This window comes from Dermacentor variabilis, chromosome 1 (genome assembly GCF_050947875.1).
Source record: "Dermacentor variabilis isolate Ectoservices chromosome 1, ASM5094787v1, whole genome shotgun sequence".
Taxonomy (NCBI): Eukaryota; Metazoa; Arthropoda; class Arachnida; order Ixodida; family Ixodidae; genus Dermacentor; species Dermacentor variabilis.
This window is the reverse complement of record NC_134568.1, coordinates 118136723-118142722: the sequence shown is the minus strand read 5'-3', so window position 1 is coordinate 118142722 and position 6000 is coordinate 118136723. Positions and strand designations below refer to the sequence as shown.

Sequence of the window (6000 nt, the reverse complement as noted above, 5' to 3'; positions counted from 1 at the left end):
CGGATGTGGACACACGAAAGATCACTTCCGGTGCGCCGCTGATTGGTTTATCAGTTTTGCGACCACGGTCGCGCGACTGAAAAAAGCCACTGGCCCAAAATGGTCGCTTTTCAAGAAAGGCGACCGTTTGCGACCATTTGCGACTGGTCGCTTTGCGACCAACTTGGTCGCGCGACCACTGTCAGTCGCCGGTATGAATGAGCCCTGCTGCCGATTTCGATAGCCATTTCTTGTTCTTCACGCAAAGGATATGCAACGTTTCCTTAGTTCAGTGATGCCTTTCAGTCAACACGCCTGTCTAGTCATATATCTTCGTCAGAGAAGCGCAGGCTAGTGCTGGGAGCGTTCGGCGATTGCACATATACCTGTGTTTATGACGCGTCACATCTGCGGTCATCGCTTCTTGTGCTAGCACTGTATACATGGAAAAATTGTTTATTTAAGAACATCAATGCGAAAGCTGAAATATAGAGTGATTTATCCTTGTTAGATTTCTTGATTCCTGAGCCTAGACTCGCCGATATCGTGAGGAGGGACTCGGCGGATACGCTAGACCTAAGCTTCGGTGGGGACCGATCTCGGCACGGGTAGCTGGCGAAAGCTAAAATATATGTATTTGAGCCTCAACATTATTTCTTCGTATAATAGGGAAAGTGGAAGCGCACGAATCACGTCAGCTTTGTTATCGGTGCGACAATATCAGCGATAGGGTTCGAACTCGGGGGATCCGTTCGCGCGCGTTTGAACGACTTGTGCATTTCATGTAACACTGCGACAACGGCGACAACTCCCAGTCATATGTTACGTGCGAACTACTAAAAAAGGCGGCGTCCTCTGCGTTTACGTGGTTTCGTTCAAGAATTTAGCTGTCCGCCCAGTCAAAAGGGAAAATGAAAAAAAACAAAAACGAAAGTGATCTTCATGCAGTTTCAAATGTCCATGAATAAACAGGGCAGCTCACGCACCTTTATTTGAAGCTGCGACACGAAATAGGATAACCCTAAGATATAGCGTTATTTAGGACAAGAGACTAGTATCAAGCGATGAAATTCTATAAAGCATTTAATATTCAGCAGCGCTCGTCCTTGCGTCCTGGAACCATCGCGGCACAAACACAACCAGCGCAGTTTCCAGTGCGAACCAGCGAACTGCAGCGAGAACCAGCGCCTGTACAGCACAAACCAGTGCGCCCCAGCGTCATGGCAGTGGAACCAGCGTCTCTTCCAGTGTGACCCAGCTCTTATCCAGCGTTCTCACTGGTGTCCCAGCGAGTGCCAGCGTACCCAGTGCGACCCAGCGCCAAAAAGCGCGCTGGTTTCACACTGGAAGACGCTGGTTTTTGCAATAGGGTAGGCCCTTTGTTATTTTTAATCTTTATAAATGATGTGTCTACAAATTTTCTGTCATCAATGAGATTATTCACTGACGATTGTGTTGTGTACCACAAAATAACCTGTTCAGATGATGCTTAAAAAAAAAATTATGGGATTTTACATGCCGAAACCACTTTCTGACTATGAGGCACGCCGTAGTGGAGGACTCCGGAGATTTTGATCACCTGGGGTTCTTTAACGTGCACCTAAATCTAAGTACACGGGTGTTTTCGCATTTCGCCCGCATTGAAATGCGGCCGCCATGGCCGGGATTCGATCCCGCGACCTCGTGCTCAGCAGCCTAACACCATACTGAGCAACCACGGCGGGTGTTCAGATGATGTCAAAAATTTGCAAAATGATTTGCATAGAATATACAGGGTGTCTCAGCTAACTTGGACCAAGATTTTGAAAACACCTATGCGTTCTTCAGAACAGAAATCGCGTGGATGTTGTTAGTGTTTATCTAAACTTACAGTACCATTTTTTTGCTCGTTTTAGTAATTATATATAGCCGAGATAAATTAATTAACTTTTTAAATATAGCTTGAAACGTTCAGGCGTCAATACGAAAGTTGTGGAGCTTCACAAATATTACCCAACCCAGGTACTTCTAACGAGATAGACTTAGCGTGGCCATTTCTATTTGGGAAAAACGAAATCCCGCGGAGTTTAAAAAATACCACGTGACAGCACGCTCTCTGCGCCCGAATGCGCTGCGATTACAGCGCTCTCATGAGTGATTTGTAAAAACGTTGCCAGCGCCGCGCCTTCCCTTCACTTACGAGAAAGGGCTTCAACCTTTGCTCGGCTGTGACATTACTGGCAGCGGCTGGTGACGGCGCTCCGGAAAAGCGCTTCGTCAGCAGCCGCTCGTGCCCGTCGCTGAAGAATTAACGTGCTGTCATCAGCCGTTTATTCCGATATGACGAGAAGAGCAATTTTTTCCCCAGCGTTCAAGTCGATGCGGAATAGAAAACATACACACAAAGCATGCATCATACATCTGGAACCTGTGCAAGAGAGAGCATCATTTGTTACAACGCAGTTTTTCTACCAAGCTGTGCCAGTGGCTAGGTGCATGTGAGCTCGACTATTACTGTCGTGCCGTGCAACCGTTTCGAAGAATTTGTTTGCAGTGCCTAAAGCATGCCGTACTCAAGCGAGCAGAAGGCGAACATGACCTTGGGAGCGGCATGGGGCGACAAGAGGGAAGCTGCCAGTACCGAAATTGGCAATGTGGGGGATGACCTAGCACGAACACAATTATGAGGAGTTACTTGACGCTGAAAGAAACAGGTAGCTTCAAGAAGATGCGGCACAGAAAGGGGACCATCAGTAAAAAGGCTGAAGGAGACATTTTGGCTTTCATGACTGCAAACCCTCATTCACAGCGTGCGTGATGCGAGTGGTGAGGTCGGCATTTCAAAGTCTTCAGTGTCAAGAGTTCTTAGGAAGGCTGAAATGCATCCGTATCACCTCTAACTGCATCAAAAGCTGCAAGAAAGAGACTTTCAATGGCGTCTTGATTTCTCAAATTGCTTCCTTGTGAACAGTGACGAAATACCGGATTTTGTTGACAAAGTGCTCTGTACAGATGAGGCAACCTTCTCCAGAAATTCTCAAGTCAACATCCATAATGCGCATTACTGGAGCGATACGAACCCGCATTGGGTGGCACAAACCAGACGCAAGTACCAATGGTCATTCAGTGTGTGGTGCGGTATCTTTAATGGAAGAATAATTGGCCCCATATTTTTTTACCACATGTTCACTGCTCAGCGGTAGGTGAACGACATCTTGGAAGGCCCAGTTGAAGATTTTCGCTGTGATCTTCTTGCGTTTTTAAAGCGAACTTGGCATCGGCATGACGGTGCACCAGCTCACAGCAGCAGCTTTGCCCAAACCTGGCTTGACGAAGCCTTCAAACGCCAATGGGTTGGGCATCATGAACCGGTGGCATGGCCTGCAAGGTCACCGGACTTGACACCTCTTGACTTCTTCTTGTGGGGACATATGTGAAAGACCGAGTGTACCGCAAACCTACAACTACACCAGAAGCGCTATAGACAGAGATTGCTGAGGCATGTAGCAAGATGCTACATATCAGACGTGCTGAAAAGGTGCCAATACTGTGCATTATGGCAGAGGGCGACTTGTTTGAACGCATTCTTTAGACAGACATCACAGCGAATAAATATCTACAACCATTATCCACGAAACAAGTCATCTGTGGAAAACTTTTGTACGATGTGGAAAAGGCACGTAAGTAATATGAAATTACAAAGTCTCTCTGCCGACAAGGACTGGACAGGAAGCTAAAAAGCAACTTTCCATGTCACTTTACAATGCTTCCTTTTGTGGCAACCAGCGTAATTCACACGACATTATCAAGCTTGTTATAAAGCGTGTTTGCTTGTTTGGGTCTTGCTCCCAAATTCGAACTCATGAGCTTGTCATTTTTCCTCCGCATGCATTCTGCTAGCGTGAGAGTGCACTTATCGCCGCAGTAGCGAGAGCCGCACTGTAATTCAACTGCCACCCGAACGCACTGGCGTTTATCTTGGAACCAAGCACAACGCGAAGCTCTGTCGTGGGCAGCACAATAGGCGCGAAGCGAGCGATGTTTTTTACAAAACACGGTTAAGAGCGCTGTAATCATGGCGCATTCGGGCGCATATAGTGCGCTGTCACGTAGAATGTTTTCAACTCTGCAGGCTTTCGTTTTTCCCGAATAAAAACGGCCACGCTAAGCCTATCTCATTGGAAGTGCCTGGGTTGGGCAATATTTGTGGAGCTCCACACCTGAACGTTTTGAGCTATATTTAAAAAGTTAATTTATCTCGGCTAATGACTTTCTTATCCCTTAACGGCCATGGTTAAGGTTAACAGTTAAGGGATAAGAAAAGAACAGATTTGGTGAGGGAACAAACGCGAGTAAATGACATCTTAGTTGAAATCAAGAAAAAGAAATGGGCATGGGCAGGACATGTAATGAGGAGGGAAGATAACCGATGGTCATTAAGGGTTACGGACTGGATTCCAAGGGAAAGGAAGCGTAGCAGGGGGCGACAGAAAGTTAGGTGGGCAGATGAGATTAAGAAGTTTGCAGGGACGACATGGCCACAATTAGTACATGACCGGGGTTGTTGGAGAAGTATGGGAGAGAAGCCTTTGCCCTGCAGTGGGCGTAACCAGGCTGGTGATGATAATAAATGACTTAGAAAAAGACGAGCAAAAATGGTGCTGTGAGTTTAGATAAATGCTAACAACATCCATGCGATTTCTGTTGTGAAGGGTTTTTTTCAAAATCTTGGTCCAAGTTAGCTGAGACACCCATGGTGCAAAAAAAAAAAAAAGAAACATGCAACTAAATATGCAAAAAACGGTTCACACGCATTTCATAAGAAAAAAAAAAACAGTACAGAGCACGACCTACATCAATGAATCTTGCTTGGGCAATGCGTTCTAGAATTCAAGTATTTAGGAATATATCTTGCGCAGTTCATGTCATGACGCTATCACATTTACCACATCACAGGAAAAGCATGCAAAACGTTGGGTTTCTTGCGACAGAACACCAAGCTCTTTCCGAAACAAGCTCGTGAGCCGTTATATAAAACATATGTAAGGTCTATCCTAGAATATGGTTGTACACTCTGGGATCCTGCAACAAACATTGACAAGGATCGATAAAATCGAGAAAGTGCAAAATCTTGGAGCCCAATATGCTTTAGATAATTATAGCAGACAGCTTAGTATGACTGCTGCAAAACAGATATTGGTATAGGAGCTGCTAGAAGAAAGAGGACAAAAATTACGACCTAATATAGTTCTTCCACAACATCTACAATTCTAGAAATGGCATAGACCGCGATAAGTACTACATTCTATCACCTCATTATGTATTCAGCCGTTTTGACCACGTGCACAAGGTGAGTGAATATAAGAGCCGAGCTGAACAGCTCAGAAATTCATTTTCCCCTCAAACGATCCATGACTGGAATCATCTACGATCGGCCATTGTGCATATTACTGATAATTCCAGCTTTGCTGCAGCGCTTTGAATGTGTACGCTCACTTGTTTTGCATTGAAAACTAGTACTGCCCTCTCACCTGTATGCCATGCTCAAACATTTCTTGTATTCTGCTTCGATTTTTGTTATCATATGTACCCCCCCCCCCCCCCCCCCACTGTAATGCCATTTAGGTGCTGTGGGCAATATAAATAAACAAATAAATACTAAAAACTCCATTAGCCCAGATAATGTTAATAACATGTTTCTACATTATTCTTCTCTTTGGATGACAAAATACTTGATGGTTATATTTCTATCCACTGTACTGTTATCATGGTAATTACAGACCAGTTCTCTCTCTCTCTTTTATTTGTAGGATTTGCTGCTAGGTATAAAGAATAAAAGAAAGTTAAATAAATGTTTCCAAGAGTTCTCCCATTGTACAAGTTTCATGAAAAGCAATGTTTGTTAAATTACAGATATATTGTTAACTTTTCACTCCTACAAGTTACTAGGGCACATCATCCAAACATATAACGAAGTTCCTTGAATCTAGCATGCCCTTTCTAATGCTCAGCAGCATTTTCACTGCTGATTCAGCACCATCA

The 6000-nt window shown here is 44.7% G+C and overlaps 1 long non-coding RNA gene across 1 annotated transcript in view; it reads left to right on the top strand.

Annotated features, from left to right (window-relative positions):
• Positions 1–403: 403 nt before the first annotated feature.
• Positions 404–6000, top strand: part of LOC142583456 (uncharacterized) — a 51247-nt gene continuing 45650 nt past the window's right edge. Inside the window, exon 1 of the long non-coding RNA XR_012828636.1 lies at positions 404–1349. This is a non-coding gene — a long non-coding RNA (uncharacterized LOC142583456). The remainder of the gene's footprint in view (positions 1350–6000) is intronic.